The sequence below is a fragment of the Pygoscelis adeliae genome, unplaced genomic scaffold, assembly GCF_000699105.1.
Source record: "Pygoscelis adeliae isolate BGI_AS28 unplaced genomic scaffold, ASM69910v1 Scaffold58, whole genome shotgun sequence".
Taxonomy (NCBI): Eukaryota; Metazoa; Chordata; class Aves; order Sphenisciformes; family Spheniscidae; genus Pygoscelis; species Pygoscelis adeliae.
This window is the reverse complement of record NW_008825564.1, coordinates 1,369,571-1,390,828: the sequence shown is the minus strand read 5'-3', so window position 1 is coordinate 1,390,828 and position 21,258 is coordinate 1,369,571.

Genomic DNA, 21,258 nt, shown 5'->3' with positions numbered 1-21,258 from the left:
GAACATCTGGAGGCAGTTCTTTATGTTTGTTTTGCCATTGCTTCCCCAGCTCTTACTCTTCTTGACATCTATTCCACAGCTAGTCTTCCCTTGCCAAGCCTGCCTTTGGAAAATGAGCTAATAGCATGGTATTGCTCACTTCCCTTGAAGGATTTTGCCCCATGGAGTAGCACAGTATTCATGCTGCCTTTATGGGAGTCCTGGTAAAGGCTTGAGCCCTTTGATATCTACCACAGGTTTGTGCCTCTGCAGGTCTATCACGGATCTTCTGTTGTTGTTTCTCCAAATGGAGTTTGTCTCACGCTGACAATTGCTTCCTGTAATATTTGCTCGTCTATTTGTTCTTGTCTTTTCAGTGTTACTTGTACATTTGACAAAATGTATAAGCAAAGAAATATTGTTGGAGACTGCAAGGGTTAAGAAAAATAAGGTGTTACTATAGAATCTGTAGGTGTTTTCTGTAATATTTGTAAGATAACCTGAATACTAAATTCACTCCTCTAACAATGGAAAGCATTGTTTGGGTCAGGTAAAAATAAGTTGAAGCAAAGAAATTGAATAAATTATACTTAAAGGCTGCAGTGACATCATTGTTCTGAGGTACCTTTTCTTTCTTCCTTGACAGGGTAAGAAGTGCTCACCACCTTTCCTTCTTTCACTGAGAACAGGGAGAGGTGTACAGAGACTTTCTTCTGTCTGTCTTACAAAAAAAAAATCCATAATTTCCCATGAAAATGGAATATTCTTGTTGGAAATCATGCTGAATAATAAAAGTTAGCAGATGCATGGCAAGACTTTTAAACAGCTGACAGTATCCTCTGCCCTCCGGCAGCCATGGCTCTTTCCCGCAGCAGGGAAGCCGCGTGCATTCGGGGAAAAAGCACACTCCAGTGTACATGATTCATCGCCATAGCTGTGTGCCGGCTCTGCTTATAGTCAAACTTGAATTTTGGTCTCCTGAGGCTGACCCACAGCTGGTCGAAAGCCTAATGTTGGAGAGCCCTGCCCCTCGCTGCTCCCTGCCTCCTCCACTGCTCTGGAGCCTGGGAGACTCAGATGTGCTTAAAGGTAGCTCAGACTATATGGCTAGAAATACAGAACACAGATGATGGGTGTAGGAGAACTGTCTGGAGGAGGAGAGGAAGCCCAAATATTTGGGCATACAAGTAGACAACTAACACCAGTACTGGGGAGGGCTGGTTGAAGTAGAAACTCTGAGGCCAGCAAAGCAGAGTGCGACAGGACTTGATAACAGTGAACGGACATTAAAGTGCATAATGAGATGGGGAGGGGAGCATGTATGCTAGGGTGTGTTGAGTGACCACTGTGTCACTGACTCTTCCCTCACACTTGAGGTTACTGCAACTACCAACTAGCCCAAGGCCCTTGCTCTTGGAGGAACATCGCTCAGCTCCCTTGGTGGGGATCATGCACTCCATGCAGTGCAGGGTTGCAAAACAGAGCAAAGCAGGGAGGAGAGAATTGTTGTTAGGGGCTTCTATAGAGCCCTTCCAGCAACCTGCTTCTAAACACACCTGAGAGCAGGAATTGCATGAGGAATCAGTATACTTAAAAGAAATATTTTTCCTCTGTTAAAAATAAGTTACAAGAAATTCTAACATCCTGAAATAATCTTAATTTTGTATCTTTGGCATTTTCAGTCTATCTTTATAGTTCCTTAGTCTGAAGAAGCTCAAATATTGCTGGATGCTAAGACATATAGTGCACAGTTCTTTCTCTGCCCTCTTTGAATATTGTCACTATATGCCAAGATCTTTCTGCTCTGCAGGGACATGAGGAGTTTTGATTAGGGGATGTTGACATCCAGAGAGAGGACGACAGCAGAGTTCTGCCTCCCCGTAGCCCACCAGACAAAGGTGGGATTGCTGAATACCACAGTTCCCCTTTCCGCCTGTCACACTATTCCTGTTAAGCCTGCACATTTAAGTACAACTGTTTACAACAAAAGAAAGGCTGTACAAAAAATTTCCTTCCCAAAGTTGGGATTGTTTGTTGCTTGACAAAAGTCACTGAGAAGGGCCAAAAAACCCCAGAGCCTCTCCTACCTCAGGATGCTTAACTATTCAGGGGATGGGAGGGAAAATGGATTGTCTGAGACAACCAAGTATTGAAATGGGAGTACTGTATCTGGAATGACTGTCTCAGTCCAGAGTCTCTGGTAGACTGCCCTAGCTCAGTGATGGGGGGATGTTTCACTTCGTTTATGTCAACGTTGTCTCTAACTGCTTATTATGCTGCCTTTCAGGGCATATATAGTGTGGGTAACTGCTTTTGTTAGTTGGAAGTGTGTTAGTAGAACTAGATTTCAGAAAAAGTAACTCATGGACAAGAATATGGATACCTTCAGTAGGAAGCAATGTTATGTGAGGGGTGCTGAATTCAAAACTAAGAAACAGCAGGTATAATTGCCCTCTAATTGAAGAGGGGGGAAAAGAAAAGAAAAAGAAAAAACCAACCCAAACCAAAAAACCCACCCCCTCTCCTCCCCACTTGAAAACAGTCCCAAACCAAAAATCAGCAAACACCTTTTCCAAACACTGGGAAGAAGTGACCCCACAGTTAATTTGCTACAGAGTAAGGGGAGCCACTGCAATAAATGAAGAGCCACAAGAATGCACAGGGGCTGGGGGTGTGCAGAGTTAATCCAGTGGTCAGGGGATCATTGCTCTGTTAAAAGGAAGCGACTTCCATGATGAAGCCAGACTCGTGTAAGTCATCAAAAGGGCATTCTCTGTGCCTTTTCCACCGAAGGTAGCAACCTGCTTGGGTTTAACACTGAACATTGGAAACTCATGTTTAAGATAGATATAGAGGATATCAACCTGCACCTAGTTAAAATGTAGAAGAAAATTATTAATATTGATAAAGGATAAAGAAAGGAGAAAGTAGGGAGAGGGGAGAGGGCACAATCATATTGACTCCTGAGGAGGCTTGTGTATGCACACGCACATGGTGTCGCCTCTGTTGGTTGCATAAGTGCTTTTAAAATAATGAAATTACTTCCATCAGAAGGAGGACAGAGATGCTTGCATGATATGGGTTTTGGGGAGGAGGGAGGGGGAGTAGGAAGGTTTGCTTTTGTGATTTAAAAATATCTATGGCTGTATTTATACCAGCCAGGGAAGTTGTGTTGCCAAGTCTTTTAAGGCTTACAGAGGAAATGCAACACAAAGCAAGAAAAATATCTGTGGAAGCACTTTAGAATGAGCTCCAGAGGAAAAAAAGAAGGAAAAAAATTCCAAATGCTGCATACTGTGTGGTCTTTAGAGGACTGCTCTGAGGGAAGGAAGAAGAAAGGCTGTATAAAATAAAAATGTACCTACATACGCCTCCTGCTAAACTGGCCTGAAGGTTGTGACCAAAACCAAGAGACTTCTGAACTTTTCATTTTATTTGTTTCTGGAAAGAAGGAATAGGCTTGGCATCAATAAACCGCTTCCTCTGTTTCTGTTCTGAATAGCGTCAGGATTAAGGAGAGCATATAGCAGGAGGAGATGTTTCATTTGGGGAAGAAAGGGGAGGGAGGGAGAACCCTCCTGTGAATAATTTCCAATTCAATTAGTGTTTGCTGAGTCAGGTACTAAGCAGCCTGGGGACAGGTGCAGTGGGTTTGGTGATGAATGGTTCAGCTAGAGCCCTCACATAAGTAGAGGTGATAGAAGCAGCCTAGACTTGGGCTAAGGAGGTTTACAAATTAACTATACAGCTGGTAGCATGAGTACTGAGGAGAGAAAGCAGTGGCGCACTTAGTGATAGCATAGTTGCCTCCAGCTTCCAAGTATCAGCCTGGGAAATGGGGGGCCACACAGCCAGGTAGAGACCTGCGTGCTCCGTGTGACTGGGACCGTGCACCGTAATGGTGGAAAGTCCCTCCAACAGCCCTTCTGCCTTTTCCTATCTCCACTAAACCCTTCTGTGATTCATAACCACTTTCTTCTGCTGGTTTTGGTACCAGTCCAGGGAATGGTCTGGCTATGGATGAGCAATATTGTATTTCTCTGGGTACCCCTGACAGTAGATGCTTGTTTTTGAGAACAGTGGCCATCTCAACCAGTTAAGAACAACTGGGCAAGTGAAACTTCTGTGCTAGAAGATCCTAACTAAAACATTTTTTCCTGCACAATGGAATAAGGTACCGTCTCTAATAACTAGATGTGGGCACGATGTATTTTTGTAGCCTCCTGAGAAACTGTAGTGGAACAATTGTTTCTTTAATGACACGTGCTTGCATATGAATTTGTGCTGCAGAAAAGAATATCAGGTGAGTTCTTCCTCAGCTTACAACCGTTCATGGACTAGCAGCTCTCTTCTCATCCTCTATGCAGCTAGCCATCAGCAGTAGAGCATGCCACAGCTGACAACAAAAGGAGCTGCTGCATAGCTGCAGTGTTAGCAGCTCACATTTGGCACTTGCTATCCAGGGTTCTGCCGTGCTGCCGATCCGTCAGAGGTTAATGTGAGCCTCAGAAGCATGCCTAGCAGTCCTGTGGACTGACCACCACAGTCCTACTGCTTCAGTGTTTGAATGCTAAGTTGAACGTACAACTGACAGTTTTATTTTGTGATCCATTTTCTTCTGACAGAAGCTGTGGATTTAATGTAGTACGTCACCTTTTTTCTACATGAAGCGTCTAGGAAAATGGGTTTCCAGTGGTAAGATGGCCAATGTAATTGCACATGAGGCATAGGAAGATTAGGAAGAAATTCTGATCAAAAAAAGGATGTTATTCAAGTAAGTACTTAACAGTACAAAAAATAAACTGACCTTCTTTTCTATTCGGGCTTCTTCTGACACTGTGACCCTTATGTAAGGGACTCTTGCAACAGCAAAATCTGTGTTACATCAGTATGTCGCAGTCTCCCTGCCCAAGGATCTGGAGATGACATATGTAACCATATCTAACCTTACTCAGAGCTGGTGTAGACTCTGTTAAAAATAAAGCTGAGACCTTCTCTCCTAAAGTCCTTCATTCTTCCTTAAGAGTCCTGTTTTCATTTCCCCCTTTCTCCTGCCACTGCTAGGCAATCTCCCTGAAATCCTGGGGACTGTCAAGAGAAATGATGACATGTCTTCTCTTGCAAGTAGACCAGAAGTCTGCAGTGGCAGAGTCAGAGCTGATTGCCTATCTTATCTCAAGTCGCTAGTCTCTAATTCAGGCTTTTGCAAACAACTACCAGTCCTGTTTTTTTCTGGAGCTACAGGTTAGTGTTTAATGTACTACTTTTCTGGGACTTTGCCTATCAAGTCTGAGAAAAAGCCTTTTGCCTTTTTGATCCCAGCTGGGAAGAGACTCAGATCAAAATTCAAGGTCCAGAGAGCCCGGAAGGTGAGAGAGTGAAGGACGGGGGACATCGTCTGTCACTCAGGACCTCTTTTTCTTGTAACCACCCCTGAAGCATGACAGGCCATGATTTATCAAATAGTAGATAAACTTCAAATCAAACAGAATTTTGTTAAATTAACTTGGGAGGTTCACTTTGTCCTTGAACCAGTGAGCTGGTGGTGATTATTTTAAAATGTGTTTATTTTTTTGATGTATAAAAGTTGAAGTGAGATCCATGCAAAAAAAGAACCATACTGCTAAAGAAAGGCTTCCTTTGGCATTAACCAGCTTTCCTCCATCATTGTGTTATGAAAGAGGTTTCCGAGCAGTCCAGTATCAAGACCTATCCATCCTCCATGACCCATCGGCCACCCCCCAAGGACGACAGGCAAATAGTGTCTGTCTGCATGACAGAGTGCCACCTTACAGACATCCAGACAATTTAGTTCAGCATTACATCTTTTCGATGCCATAGGATGAGCAAATTGCTCTAAAACTTGTAAGAGAGCTAAGTGTAGCTTGCATGGTCTTATTTTCAGAAATTCATGGTTATGGGTTTAGACTACTTGGTGTGGTCACAGTCTGGCTGCTTAGAGAAAATGGTGTGACTAGCTGCCTTTTTTGATAGCATCTACCTGAAACATAGAAGCTGGTGTGAAACAACAGGCTGTATGGTTGCCTACAAACTCATTGGACGAACCTGTGGGCTGGAAGGCTAAATTTGGCCTGGTGTATCTTGATATCTACTTCTTACTCAAAAGGAACAGTCCCTCCTTAGAAAAAGGTGGGGGGCCGGGGGAAACTGCTGGTGGAGAGTGGAATAATTTTGCTTACCAGGAGGTGATCACAGATATTTCCTGCTGCTGGTCCTAGATTATTTCCTTATGTGGTAGTTCAAATATGCCATGAAAATGGTAAACTAGCATGAGCAGTCTGGTTAGCATGATGAGCAAACTTCCCTGTGCATGTCGGTGGGAAGAATGCTGCAACCTCTCCGGGTGATGAATCTCGGACACGTGCATCCATGGTGCTGTAGTCAGCACAGTGTTGCAGCAGCTTACTTTGTCCTGCCTTGCTCATGCACCAGTCCAGCTGCCATACATGCTGAAATCAAGCGATTCAGGGTTTTTTTTCTGAAAGAGACGTAATTATAAAATCTGCTCTCTCCAGCTTGTTAGACTCAGGCATGATCATGAAGTCTAGAACAGAATAGAATATTTTCAGTTGAAAAGGACCTACAATGATCATCTAGTCCAACTGCCTGACCACTTCAGGGCTGACCAAAAGTTAAAGCATGCGTCATGATGTCTAACATCAGGATAATTTTTTTTGGTACTGGTTACTGCAGAATACTGCAATCAATACACTCCCTAAAAGAAGTTCCATTGCAGAACAAAAAACATCACGTTACAAAGTTTGAATAGAAAATTTCTCCAATGCAGGTATACTTTTAGATAAGCTAGGCTGCACCTATGTTAGCATATCAGTGTAGGGCAGGAGTGCTTTTGAAGTCCATCTCCCACACATCCCCGCTTAGCATGCTTTGGTTTGTGTTGTGGGGCAGTCCTGGAGGTCTCAAACTGTGTGTCTTCTGGGTGGACTGAAAGCAGAAGATGTGTGCCTGATGCACTCCAGGTAACGGGTGCTAAGTCTGGGGGAACCGAGTGAGAGACAGGCTGAAGCACCTCCGAAGAAGTTGGGTTCTCACCACCGCTTCCTTTGCTCTACAGATCCCCTCCTACTGCAGTGTTACTGCAGACCTGGCCTTAATTTTCTCTAAGATTTTAACTTGCGGTGCCTGTTCTTTTCACTTGCTTCCATTTCACTGCTTCAGTAATTTCACAGATCATTGAAACTTGACTATCTCAATCCATGGGTTGTTTGTGGTTGGTCGGTTTAGGCTTTCAGTGGCTTCTGGGGTTTGGCCGTTTTTTCTGTACCATATTTTTACCAGAAACTGGACATCATCTGCAGCTTGTTTTGGAAGCTTATCAATCTGCTCCTTCTACCATGTTCCAAACAATTTAATAGCTGCTTCTATATTGTAGTATATGTTAATCAGTCAAACCTGCTCTCCGTATCTAGCACAACATTTTTGTCTGCAGGCCTATCACGTGCCCGATTGTGCAGGAAACTTGCTCAAGGCAAAATCTCTGGTCAGGCAAAGCCACAAAGCAACTTAATGGTACATTTATCTGCTGATTTTTTTAGTTTGTATAGAAAAAGCAAGGCCTGGTGGCTCTTACGCACAACCTGGTTTTGTAACACTAATACTATCAGTTTCGTGGCTTCTGAGGAAAGCTCTACTGTGATCTCAATTAAATACATTTTCTGTTTAATGCCAGACTTAAAACTCATAATGATGTGTAACATAAGATTTATTGCTGTGTTTGCATCGTTATTTGATTTATTGTGATTTTACTGTGTTGCTTGCTAATTCAGTATTGGTGTATGCATAATGGCTGGGATTTTCAGTAGGGACCGCTATTAACCTAACCCTTTTTCTGTTGAAGCTTATGTAGGCTCGAATCTGCTCTTAATAAAGTGGATAAGTCTCACTACTGATGACGAGGAAAGAGTCTTACCAACAGTCATCACTTCTTCAAAATCTTTCTCGTTATAAATATAGATTCATCCTGTTCTCAGCCCCAAATAAAGTACGGCTGGCCTCCTACCCCTGTATTGACCTACTTCGTAGCTACTACCTGTGTGTGCGCTGCTGTGGCACAAGTAATTAACACTTCACATGTGTGTAGTTCTAGCTGCTTTATTTCAAGCAAACAAGCTAAAGCCTACAATGTTTGTATGCTCTTGAATGCTTGAATGCTCTTTTGCCAGTGCTGGCATATGTGCAATATTTTACAAGCATGCTACTAATCAACTTGCCCTCTGATTTATGTTTCATTATCGAGGGAGCTGAAACTGTTTAGATAATTCATGAGCAAGATACTGAGGCTTTCTGTTAGTGAAATAAAAGAAAGTAAGATCTATCAGCATGTAATATGACCATAAAATTAAGCACAGCCACAGCATCCCAAACCAGACCGACTGAATCATTGCAAAAAATACATTTGAAACCAGCCTTTTGCTTCCAATTCCTGTGGTACATCAGGGAAATTTTCAGCCACTCTCTGGTAACAATAGCGCCGGCTCCTAACAAACTGGTGGGGAGAAGGAGAGGAAGCTTTTGCATTTTCACAGCATTGAGGCAAAAGAAACTTGACTTCTTGTAAGCAAAATTAGCTTTTGATTCCTGAGCTGTCCCAAGACGGATTTTGCCTGGGCTCTCTTGCCATCGTAGCACACCATCCTTACTGCACACCGCTATGTGACTGCTGTGCAAAGCACTTTCCACCATAACGCTGCATTTTGTGTTTTATGACAACACCTACTAAGCTTAAAGAGGCACCGACTTGGCCTCCGCAGTGAGCCAAAGCCGATCGGTGCCTCGAACGAGCAGTCCCCAGACCATGAGGATCAGCATTTGCGACAGCTCTGCCTGGCCGCTGATGACAGGCGCCTGTCACTTAGAGGGCAGATAACGTGCTGGGGATGACAGCTCGCTGTCCCCCCTCCGAGCCAGCGGCGCCCTGGGGGCCGGGCATATGGTATCTCTCACCCCCGTCTCCTCTGGCACGGCTGTGCAGGGAGGCTGCCAAGCCCGACTGTGGGATCGGATGACTGGGACATTTCCCTCCTCCTTCCAGGAGAAGGGAAAAATATTGCCAACTTGTTTGGGTAGGCCCACTCGTACCCAAACTGGTGCTCTTGCTGGCAGGATCCCTCAAGTGACCTGGTAATACTTATATGACCTTATTAGTTGGATGACATGTTGTGCTTGCTTAAGGACCTAAGCTGGTTCATGTTTTGGTCAGCTGGAATACAGGTGTTGATCCAGACCCTAACGGTAAAAGGAGTATTGATGATATCAGGCTAAGACCTTGAGATATCAGATTTTAGTACCAACAATCCTGACTGTACTTTCCCTCTTCAAAAAAACCCAAACCCAAACTCTTCAATTTTCTCTCTCTTGTTCTATTTACCAGAATATCTGAATGCTTCCCCATGCTCTCAACCATTATCTGACAGATGTTAATACAGCAGTTATTCAAAGAATGTCACTGGTTCATTTGTTAGACTTCAAGATTTTTGCTGGAGTACAAAAGAGCCAAGGTTTATATCTTGAATGCTGTATGTAGGTGACTGAAAATGGATCAGCTAAAGTCTTGTTATGCTATATTAAACCTTTGAGACCTTGTTAGGTGAGCTTGGGTTGGAGAATATGGTAAAAGGATCATGCATGGAGTGAAGACCCTTCTTTTTGCAGCATCACGTCAAGGTGTCTTTGCACCATTACAGATAATGTATTTAATGCCTGGTGTCAATCTTCACAACTGCTTTTCACAGTAAAATTCCTGCAATTTAAATAATCAAGAATAGCTCCAAATGCACACTGATCCGAAGACAAATGATCCTTGAAATCGCTGTCTGTGAGAAATATCATAGCATGTGATACAGTCAAGCGCTGAAGAAAACCCAACAGCCACCATGTGCTTAAATGACTCAGAGAATGATATACAAATTCAAGCTAAATGAATGGAGACATGGAAAGATACTTTGTCACTAGGAGAATGGTAACTTGGAAATCTGTAGGAAAGTGCAGGGTTGCACTTGCTCACACTTTTATTGCACATTTCTGATGGAAAGAGGTAGGAATTTCTTTTGGCTCAGAAGCAATTAATTAAACTCTAAAACTAAAATCTGACACCTTGTTATAGAAAATTCACCCTATGCATTCACTCTCCCATGTTTTCTTACCTTTCCTGAGGATTGGACAGTCTCTACTAGCAGATGTTAGCAAATCAGGAGAAATCCCAGTGCCGGTCAATTCGAACTACTAGAAATGTTGGTTATAAGCACTTTGGTGATGGAAATATGCAGGTCAATGCACAGCCGAGCAACACATTTATCTGCACTGTTACAGAGACTGGAGTTAAGCTGTAAAGGTGATGAGGACATTGAAGGGGTTCTGCCCTCATGTAACCCTGTGCTCTTGAGATGATGGTGCTGTGCTGGGATGGAGGTGTGAAGAAAACCCAACCTGCCTGATGGGGTTTGGATGTGGGTTGCTGAGACAAAGGCCCAGGGAGTGTGGAGGAGCACCTGGGATCTAGTGCTTTGCTTTCCAGCTTGGTTGTAGGAGACAAAAACACAGCTTTTGAAGTTGGGTGCAAGGGTAAACAGTTCAAGACCTGCTTCTTCTCATGGTGGAGTCAGTTACTGTGCTCTGGGTGATGTGGTACAGTTTCCTCACTCAGTATAAGTTCAGGCTGCTATAGCAACACAGGTGGTAGTCAGTTCCAGTTACTGCACATGTAACTAGCTGAGGTCTGCAGCTTTCCAGCCCAAAACACATAGCTCCTTACATCACTTGGCGCATTACGATCCTTCTGACCTTACCAGCCTGTGCAGTCCCTTTGGTGAGCATGTCTGCATTTTTCATCCCTTTTCTTCCAGCTAAAAACAACTTGAAAATATTTCAGCACTTCATCCTCCGCAGTGAGAATTTGGCCGAGGTCTCTCTGGGAATAACTATCAGCCACTTGCAAAAGAGCCCAACCTCTCCGAGCCTGCCTGTGAGCCAAAGCTTTTATCGGGGAAAGTTTAATTCTCTGTAGCTCTGCTGTGACTACTTTTCTCTCTTGTTGGCTGTGCTGGGCTAGATGGTGTGATATAGGACTGACGCCTGGGAAGGTCGGGGTGAAGGCATCTTCCCTGAGGGAGGTGGGCAGGGGACAGCCTGGGTATGCTTTCTATTCACATGCTGAAAGGACATGCTGGAGAAATATAGCCAGGAGCTTGGAAGAGGAGGGGTACCTTCATCTCTGTGCTCCCAGCTATCGAGGAGGATGACTGCCGCCCTGCCGGGGCTGTGCGCGTCGCCTGCCCCTACTTCCCCAGACTTTGGTTCCCCCCTCCCCAAAACTCATCTTCAAAGTCCTTTGTCCAGTTGAGCAGAGAAAGCCGTAAATCTGTACCCTTGTTTAGTGTGGCATGTACTCTGCCTCTAATCCAATTTCCCTTCTGTTTGTTCTCTGTACAGCCTCATTCGGCCTGACAGCTATTTAATAAACCTATTTGCTTTTCTTTGACATGAGGCAGAAGTGGTGGGTGTTGAAGAGCCATAAGGCCCTAGTGGACAATGAAACCCTTTCCCACTCAACACTCTTCCAGCTCAGCACAGATAAATTGTGTAGAACTGGGAAATTAACCCATCCTATCTTAAAAAAAAAAAAAAAAAAAAGGCCGATTCACAGGCTGGTCCGCAATCGATTAAGGTTGGTTGCTTCCTCCTCCTAAATGAGAAATCCTCTCTCTGTCTGTTACAACAAGGTTGTAAGATGATTGAAGATGATTGTTTATGCACCTTTTGGCTCTGTCACCTACAAAGAAAGCAAGCCATTCGGGAACATCGGCATTTTAAAAATCACCCCACCTAAGGCATGAAGCAACAAAAATTACTCTGAGAAGTTTAGAGAACCTAACCTGTTAATTTACCCACTAGGAAGATATATTATAAACTGTCCAGCTTAGAAACCTTTCCATTTGGTTTTCATGTATCATTTGTGTGCTCGCCTTTCTCTGCACGCTCCTTCCTCACAGTAATGTTAGCATGTGGAGCACTGCAGCAGATATCTTTCATGCAGACTCAGTTTGCATGCACATCCTCCCCTTAGGGGAGGGAGGAGAAAAGGTAGTTGGACCTTCTATGGCACAGCTGGAAGACACACAGACTCTGCAGTGGTGAAGAAGATAAAAGATTAATGTTTGGCTATATAGCTACATTTAAGAATGAGAAAGATTTTTCTTTCAATGAACTTAAAAAAAAAAAGTAAACATAGCAAAAGTTTTAGCTTACTAGCACTCTGCATATTAACTGAGGCTTTCTTGGTCTTTTTCTCTTTTAATGATCTGGCATATATGTATGTATGAAGTTCAAATGCCAACCACCTAAATTCCAGGGTAATGGAAAAAACCAAATGTGGATTTTGAGGCTGCTTTTCTTTTGGATCTTGAATATTATGTAGACTTAATGATGACAAAATGGCAGATTAAGCAAGTAGAATATTCCCTGTCAATTATTCCAGCTATTTAAAACTGGCTAGCTTTTCTTAAGTGGACTTCTGTATTGTTGCCTTTAGACTTTCATTTTGGAGCAGGGCCTTACTGAATTAGATGCTGTATAGAGACACTGTAAAAGGAGGTCTTTCCCAAAGAAGCAGTACAGAACATCCACAAGGAGCCATTCGTCTGACAATCCAACCTGAAACCAATATACATTGTAGTCACAAGGTTATTAGGAATCTGAGTGATGTATGGACTTAGTTAACATTCTCCTTTTTTGTTTTTTTTATATATTGCATCATTTCTGATATGCAATGAGCAAATTAAATATCCCTTCCCCGTGTCTCTTTAAATTAACACAGCAGGTATTTTGACTCTTGACATTTCCTTCAAAGCCATGTTTTCTAGTCTCTGCTTGCTCCCTCTATGCCCTCTTCTAGACTCCCTAGTCCACGCCTCTTCTTGCAGCAGACAGCTAGCCCCCATACGGGTTGCTGCTGGGGTAGCAGAGGAATGTGGTGGTCCAGAAAGAGGAAGGTGCCTTAGGAAAAGAGGATGAGTGGAAGGGTCTAGAGGCAGAAGAGGGTTTTAAAAGAATGACTTTCAGCCCAGCTTTCCCCATCCTGGGTCCCTTTTCTCCTTCCCTCAAGCTGTTTTGTAACATTTTGCATTTTGCCTGCACAGCTGAGAAATCTTTACTTTTGCCTGAAGTACTGCACCTGATACCTAATGCAGTACTCCAGTGGGGCACTATCAGGGGTACAGAGGGCACAGTGACGTGCCAAACAGTCTAGAGGCACACGTTGCTGCTTTCTGAGTAGTCATGGTCAGCTGTAAGTCCCACCTCCTTTCCCATCAGGTTGCCCCAGCAGGTGTTTCCCAACCTGCATTTGCAACTTCAGTTCTTCCTGAGTGCAATGTAAATTGCCCTACTGAGATGACATAACATCCCTATAGATTTAAAGAAAAATAATATTTTTAAGAGTTAAAATATAATAGTACTTGGCAAATGGTACTAATATATATGTGTTCAAAGCAGCACCAATACTCTTCAATGGCATCGTCTTCGACACTTTTTATAACTGTTCTCAGTTCTAGGGAAGATTTGAAAAGACACCTGAGAAGTATTAACTTCCAAGTCCACAACTACGACTACTACAGGACACCTTTTTTTTTGAAGTTGCTGACTTGCTTCATTTTTATTGTAAAGGAGGAAGGTCAGCACCAGCGGGAAGAGGTAGCGCTGCTCCCTGATGTCATGCGGGAGCTATATCAGCTGTGGCAGCACCTATTCGCAGTGAAAGGCCAAGTGGCAAGCTGAAATATGTTAGAGAAAAGACTTGCTGGCAGATTGATGGAGAATGCTGACATATTTCTGTAAACCACAATACAAAGGGAGTTAATCAAGATCAGGAGGAGTGTCTGTCTTCTTGAGAAGTCATTTCCCACCTCAATTAGCTGGTAGTTTAGGCAAACATACACAATGCTTAGCCCCCATCAGTTTGAGTGATGCTTTCTTGAGCAACTCTTATGCTCCTGCCTTCGCTGAGTCCGTGGTGGTGCTGCCGGCAACTGGTAGACTTTGTCAGCAAGCCAATAAATCTTTATTGACAGGCTTAGCTTCATGTTTGGCTCAAATAACATCCCCTCTTAAGGCAGAGAGGAAGAGGAGGAAATATGCAGGCCCAGCATGCACAATGTCTATCAGAGGGTTGGCAGGAATTTAATTTCTCTTTGTTATATTGTCTGTCACATTTTACAAGGGAGCCTGTCCATGTTTCTGTTGCTGGATTGGTCTTGTTTGGGATGTGTTTTTTTCTCCTCCTGTTTGTATACTTGTTTGGTGTTTCCTCTCCTGGAGTGACCAACATCCTAATTCTGCACTGAAGTCTCTGTGAGCTCTTTGAAGAAAAGCAACATCTTGTACAAAACGATGACAAAAAATCACCAAAGCTAGTGATCAAGAGGGAAAAATGAGCCTTCAGGCTTGTAAGCCTAAACAAAGGCAGGCAATAAACACGTGGTAGAAAGGGATGATTTCTTTTAACCTTTTTACTGTAGTCTCTGATATTATCCAGTATAGGTTACAGCCCTTTTGTTTTTTCACTCTCTGGATTTGGCAGACCTCTGCTCCCAGGCTTCAGTAATGTGTTTTTTCCACTGTCTGTTCTCCAGTTTTTGGTGTCCCTTGGCATAATGAAACTCTGTGGATTTTCTTCCTGCCTGACAAATACCCCGTTATTGTTTTGGACCACACTGGAGGCTCTTAACAGTGAAAGCTCTCAATAGTAGCATGCGATACACTGACAAATTAAAGTAGCATGTCTCCAGGACTAGTTTCGTTACCTTGCAAAGAGTAAATTGAACATTTTTTTTTTCTTCCCTTGGATCACCCTTTGATATTCCAGAAATTAAACTAGAGCAAAATTGTATTTTTCCTTACTTATCCATCCATAACGAGAATTCATCTAGCTGTGCTAGGTAAATACTCTGGGTGAATGTTGCAGTCAGGCATAAAGGCTGAACTGGGTTCTAGCAGCAGGCACTGAGACTGATCCACTGATTCACCCATGTAGAAGGGGTGGTCTGAATTGCTCTTATCACCGTAGGTGAACTGAGATGCTTTAATAGTCCCAGGTCTAAGTCAGGCAGCTATCGCAAGCAGCCTGCCCAAATAACTTATACAACTACTTTTTTTTAATTGATAGACAGTCATCAAATTAGGAACTGTAGAAAGTGGTATGAATTCAGTCAAAAGCTTCCTCTTTCCTACACCCTGTATTTTGAGCTATTTCCTTATCAGGTATAAAATAGGAATTAGTAAAATCTCCCTGGCAGAAAACTAGCTTGTCAGATAACATGGTTTTGTGCTGGGGAAGGGGTTTGCGGGTCTGTTGTAGGAGAAGCTGGTGCCGATTTCTTATTTCTGTGTCACTGGGAAATGCTGCACAAGGACAACATCAAGGTATTGCAAGGAATAAGTGTTTTGCAAATGAGGATGTAGAAAAACACTGCTGTGGCTGTGACGGTATGATGTCTGTCCTTGTGACATGGATGGCTCTACAAGGGATGTCCTTGTGCATGTGTGTGGCTCCACTGGGTATCTGGAGGAGCAAAGGGGCAAAAAAAAATCTCTTCTATTCTGCACATGGTGCCTTTTTGGTTGTGGACCATAAAACAAGAATACCATCTTCTGGTGTTGGGTGCTTCTGAATGATGGATTTACACCCCTGTGCTGAGCTTTCTTGGTAGCACCAAGGTTTTGGCCAGGTCAGTGCTCCTGTTGCTGCTGACAGACATAGGGGTCATGGAGGTGGTCTTGCAGTGAGCAATTCAGCCGTAGCGGTGCCTCATTAATTGCCACTGCTAAATAGGATCGGGAGCCCATGAGTCTGCAGGCTTGGCTCTTCCCTTCTTTGCACCACACAGGTTCAGGAGCCACTTCACTGCGGTTACTGGTGACACCGACATAACGGTCACTCCAAGGGCAAATTTGGCCTCGAGTTTATTTTTCCTTAATGAATTCTTGATTGCCAGGTTAGGGAATATTTTCTGCCCCCAGTGCTGGGGTGGCACACGGCAGAGGGAGCGTGCCCCTCTGTCTGCCCATCCACCCGAGGGAAGACACCGAAAACACCAAATTAATTCTGCCCTCCTGGAAAAGCAGCTCCCTACCAATGAGATTAAAATATCACTGGCACTAGATGTTAGTCCCAAGCATATTTCTTTTCTGTCAGCAAAATATTCCCCTCTTGCCCTCTCTTATCTCCTGGCTTCTCCTCGTTCCAGCCCCAGCGCCTCGTTACCACCGGGAGCACGGCAGCCCCAGCCGAGCCACCTCAGTGCCCTCCCATCCCGCCTCTGCCCCCCTTTGAGGAGGTCTTGGCACTAATTAGAAGCATTATCGCTTTGCGAAGGAGTGGCGTGGGGCAGCAAAGCCTCTGGCACGCTGCGGGGTGAAGCTGCCGGGGCTGCGGTGGGTGCCAGCCACGGAGGATTCTGGCAGTGCCCTGCTGCGCCTGCGTGGGTGGGAGAAACCCGGTCTGGGGCTGCAAGAACCTGTGGAAACCACGTGAAAAATCTAAATAAGCTCCTTTTCCGCTCCCTTCGTGGGCTAGAGGTGGGAGAGCTATTCTCTGGTCCGCATCGAGGCCACCTCGTGTCTGGCACTGCACGAGCCCAATGCGAACATGTTTTGGGGACAACCTCTGTGCATCAGCAGGACAAAATTGTCACAGTAGCTTGCAGGAAGAGGAGCTCGGCTGAGAGGTGTTTGGTTTGTGTTCGCAAGAAGTGGAAGATACCAGTGCTTTCACGAAACAGAAGAGATGGCAGCACATGGGCAGCTTGAAAACTCAGGTCTCAGACTCCAGAGATAGTTTGAACTGGGAATGAAACTTTTGAAATTCTTTTTTCCCCTTCAGCCTTTTCCTTGTTAACACGTTGCCCCCAGAATACTGGCAATACTCGAAAGAGCTGGCACAGCAGTGCTCGAACACAGGACTCTCCATTATTTCAAATTTATGCCTTAGAGCAGCAAAGATTCAGCTAATGCTTCAGCTTTGAAGCATCACGTAGCCTTTTGTGCAAAACTCTTTCTTCTGTTGGGAGGCTCTTTGGTGGAAGGCAATCACAAGGATGGCTCGCTTGGATGCTGAGAGGGACTAATGCAGTGTTGCAGTTGGTAAAGTTTCTGCTGTAAAAGAAAACTGCTACTCGATGTAATACTGCCACAGTCCTACAGGACGTCAGATTTATAGTGATTGTGTATTGTTATGTGCTAATAGCATTATCCCAAGGGGACTGTTAAAAATATATGCCAATAACTTGAGATGACTCGTCATCAGCAGAAGTTGAGGGTAAAATGTTTTAACCTGCAAGTATAAGTTTGCAACCCTGGAAAGCAGTGACCGGGATAATGCTCCAGCATGCTTCTAGCAATTGCAAGGTGTCAAACATTCAGAGCAAAATTCAAAGATGAAGATACAGCAACCTCAGACATCAGCTTAAGCCCCCCCCATGGAGCTTCCTGATGTTATCTCCCCTGAATGTTAACCTCAGCCACCCCATATTTGCCTTTCCCACGGTATCTAGAGAAGCAGCCTGGGGAGCAAGGGATGAGGCTGCCCTGTCCTGGAGCTGGGCGTTGCATGCTGCTTCCTGGTGAAGTGGTGACATCATCCTGCTCTGTGTCACCCTTACCTCGGTGCTCGATCCAAAAATTGTCGCTCACGGTTTGGCAAAAGGTGAACTTTGCAAGAACCCCTTTCCTCTGAGAGGGTTGAAAAAGTTTTGCAGCTCAGTTTAGCTGAGGCTTTTGCTATCAACTGGCAGAACTTGCAGCCTTTTCCTGCCTGGCAGTTGCAGACAGGGAATTGCTGATAGCCAGTCTGAAATCTGTCTCTTGCTCTGAGTCAACTCCATAGCTACCTTGTCTGGCACAGTTATAAGCTCTGGGACATTTATATATTTAAAAAGGGGAGGGGGGGGAAGTCTGGCCTAACCTCAGAGTCCTATGGGACTGTGAGAGGAAGCAAACTGGAACCCATTTTCCTATTTCTTTCTTGACCTTATCCGAGAGCAGCCAGCCTATCTGTAAGTGGCAACTGTGGAAAATGTGCTCTGGCCACTTGGTGTGAAAGATAGGCAAGACTCCTAAAAAATCTTCTCCACAGCTTATCACCTTTCTGCTGGCTCCACAGCAAACTAGTGCCCCAGTGCAGAAGGAAACTGGCTGTCTGTAAGGCTGGACAGGGCCTCATCAACAACTGATAAGCTCCCCTGTGAACATTCAGGCTCTTCAGGGTTTACTGTCCTTTCAAATACCACAGAAGCTCTAGCTGGGCAGATTCGTACACACACGCACATGCATCAGCGCAGTCAATATTTAATGCTACGTGTCTGATTCTCCCTCTCTTCCTGCTATTTCAGGGATGCTGCTCCTGTTTCATGAGGATGTAAATGCAATAGGTCTGTGTAGCATGTTTTATAAAGTTGGATAGAGGCATTTAAAGATAATGCCCCTTCTAGTTCTCTGGTCCTAGTACAAAACTGCAAACAGAAGAATTGGGAGTGTGCACGTTGTGGGAAAGAAAACAATACCTGCAAACAAACTGATGCCTGGAAGTTGTTCAAAAGGTCTAGCTTATTTTAAACTGGGACAGTGAAAGTGCTATAATTTCTGTAAAAGCAGAAAAGTAGCACTATGAAACACTAGCACTAGCTGCCTGCGCAGTTTGGGGAAAGCAGCTGTATGGCAAGTAGGCAAAAAGCAGATTAAAATACGATGTTATGTGAAAGGAGCAGAGGGGTGCAAGGAGATAACAAATAGGCAACACGCTCCCTGAAATTCTGATTTATATTTTGAAGAGTAATGCTGTAAGAGAAGGCTTGATTTGGTCATGCTGAAACTTTAAGTGAGCAAAAAAAAGCATCCCTGTTGCTTTGGAAACACTTCAAGTGCCCAGTTTTTGGAGTTACCACTTTCAAACCAAGGTTCTCTTCAAGCAAAGGGCTTACACAGGCATGCTTGGTGGACAACTTTAAGTTATCGTAGATAACTTAACCACCACTCCCATAGAAAACTGCAGGAGACTGGAGCATGGTGAACAGGAGGGCTGGATGTCTTTGGGGGAGTCTGCTGAATGCACTTCGATCAAATGCTTTAAAACATAGTTAATACACAACTGATTTAATCTCACCAAAGCCCAGAGCCTCAGGGTTTCTGTCTGGCATTTGGCTAGGGAATTATTTAGATCAGTGTAACTTATAAATCTGAATAGCTAACAATTAAACCAATTCTGTTCAATAAACAAGTAAACAAAGCCACAGTAAAAGACATAAGTTCCCCAAGGGGCATTTTCAATGTTAGATTGCCATTGCAACCACAAAGCATCAGGCCTCAGAAGTTTTATGCATTCAGATCCAGAAAATGCTAGCTGGAATAACCAGGTACATGACTTTGTGGCAAAATATGAGTATTTCTGTGCTTGAGAGACTGCAGATACTGGGTGTGATTAGTTGTTAATGAAGAGAACAAAAAAATGGAAAAAGGGAAGAGAATATCATTATGTGAGATGGAAACCCTATTGGGCAAAGTTTAGTCTCAAAGCCAACGGTCTTTGTGCACCAAGAATAACACTGTAAAGAAAAAGGACACAGAATTGCTGGTTATTGCTGGTACTGCAATGCCAGCAATTTTTGTATGGCTCAGGTAAGTAAAGTATGTGTCGATCCTTTTCTGGTTTGAGGTTTTTGTTTTAAAACCACCAGCAAAAGGCATTCAAATGTAAATGGCAATGTATTTATCCAACAGGCCACATAACAAAGAAGCTGGAGGAAACACAATGTAATTACTGGATAAAATGGATCTGCAGTTGTACCATTGGGGCACTTCAAGGTGGTTTTGCAAAACTGCTGTTACTGTCCCCCAGAAACCCTTGCTGTTAGGAAGATGGTGAAATTTTAGTAAAAAGTGTTTATGCTCCCACTGTAACAGAAGCTAACACGGCGGGGGCGGGGGAGGGGGTATGTATGTATTTAAACAGAATGCAATAACGAGAAATAAGAAGATGATTGAAGAAGGAACTGGAAGGTTAAGCTGAAGTGAATGGATGTGTATTTCTCTGTTACGCACAAAAGGGATATAATGTGTTTATATTACAAATTAGCGTGGTCAGTTTTAACAGGTGATCTTTTTAGACTTTTAGAAACAGTTTTGGTTGTTTTGACTGTATAAAAAAGTAGATGTATGGGCATGTTGGCTTTTTTATATGTGATTTTTTTTTTAAATAGCTCAAGATCTCTCTAACTCTCAGGGTGTACAGCTGCTCCTGTATTGCATTAATGTAAAACAATGTCACACTGAACATCTTTAGTCTATATGGGGTTTTGTAGATTTAATTCAGAATAAGGCTTGGCATCCTGTCATGCATTTATTCCTTCAGACGACAAAATTAGTCATACAATGATATCTCAGTGATGGGCAAAACATAAGGTGTATGAGGGTAGAACAAGGAATCCCTTTTAATCCCATGTTAAATAATCACCATACATAAATTTTCTAGCTGCCAAAGGATCAAAAGTCAGTCCTTGTCTCCACCATTTCAATGGTGCATTCATTTTCCTTGGTCACCACAAAAACTACCCCAGAGCATCTGTTACTCACTGGAATTACATGGTGGTGGGAGTTTGGGCTCAGTCCCTTCACCATTATGTTTATTAGGTTGGAGTCTCACCAGAAACCTCTGGGAAAACATTGGGAGAAAGACCCAGTCTGTGCTTGAGGGTTGTAAAGCTGACTTGCTGCTGGAGTGCTCAGTAACCCAAAGCCTTGGTGGATGTCCACTGGCAAGCACCATTTCCTAAAAATTTGTGGTCCCTCCATTCTCTTTGGACTGGGGAAACTCTCTCTTGACAAACCTCACACGCTCTAGGCCCCTCCTGAGTGAGGGAACTGCTCGCCCCGCAATGCACACCCTGCAGACCACATGGGCATGTGGTCGTGCTGTGGTGCCACGCAGGCAGCCAAAGCGCTTTGGATCCTGACTGCTATAGATGTATGTCCCTCCATCCAGGACTTCCTGTGCTAATTAGGGTCACGTGCAATTCTCCAGCAAATGTTTTGCTGGCTTTAACGCTAGACAAAGTGTCTGGTGGTGTTTTCAGGTCATCTTTCCCTGGTTTTCCCTATCTTGAAAAGCTCCGGATTTGCATCTCCTATGTATCCCCTACCTGTCCCCAGCTGGCATGTCTGTGGTCTACTTTATGCATGTAAAACAACAAAGTA